Source organism: Vigna unguiculata, chromosome 3, assembly GCF_037176805.1.
Source record: "Vigna unguiculata cultivar grain cowpea cultivar isolate G323 ecotype 2 chromosome 3, ASM3717680v1, whole genome shotgun sequence".
NCBI lineage: Eukaryota > Viridiplantae > Streptophyta > Magnoliopsida > Fabales > Fabaceae > Vigna > Vigna unguiculata.
The window spans coordinates 32919787-32920688 of NC_140794.1; positions in this window are offsets into that span (position 1 = coordinate 32919787).

Consider the following 902-nt stretch of genomic DNA (forward strand, 5'->3'; position numbering starts at 1 on the left):
TAAAGAAAAGGCAGTTTTTCAATCATTGACTCAAATCCATTGTTGAACTGAATGAATCCCACTGAGTGGAATAGGGAGGTACTTATGGCAGAACGGACCAATCTAATGTTTCACAATAAAGTGATAGGTGGAACTGCCATTAAACGACTTATTAGCAGATTAATAGATCACTTCGGAATGGCATATACATCACATATCCTGGATCAAGTCAAGACTCTGGGATTCCGCCAAGCTACGGCTACATCCATTTCATTAGGAATTGATGACCTTTTAACAATACCTTCGAAAGGATGGCTAGTCCGAGATGCTGAACACCAAAATTTGATTTTGGAAAAACAGCATCATTATGGAAATGTACATGCAGTAGAAAAATTACGCCAATCCATTGAGATATGGTATGCTACAAGTGAATATTTTCGACAAGAAATGAATCCTAATTTTAGAATGACCGATCCTTTTAATCCAGTCCATATAATGTCCTTTTCGGGAGCTAGAGGAAATGCATCTCAAGTACACCAATTAGTAGGTATGAGAGGATTAATGTCGGATCCACAAGGACAAATGATTGATTTACCTATTCAAAGCAATTTACGCGAAGGGCTATCTTTAACAGAATATATAATTTCTTGCTACGGAGCTCGTAAAGGGGTTGTAGATACTGCTGTACGAACATCAGATGCTGGATATCTTACACGTAGACTTGTTGAAGTGGTTCAACATATTGTTATACGTCGAACAGATTGTGGTACCATTCGAGGAATTTCAGTAAATACCCAGAATGAAACGATGCCGGAAAGTAGTTGGACACAAACATTAATTGGTCGTGTATTAGCAGACGATATATACAGAGGTTCACGATGCATTGCCATTAGAAATCAAGATATTGGAATTGGACTTTTCAA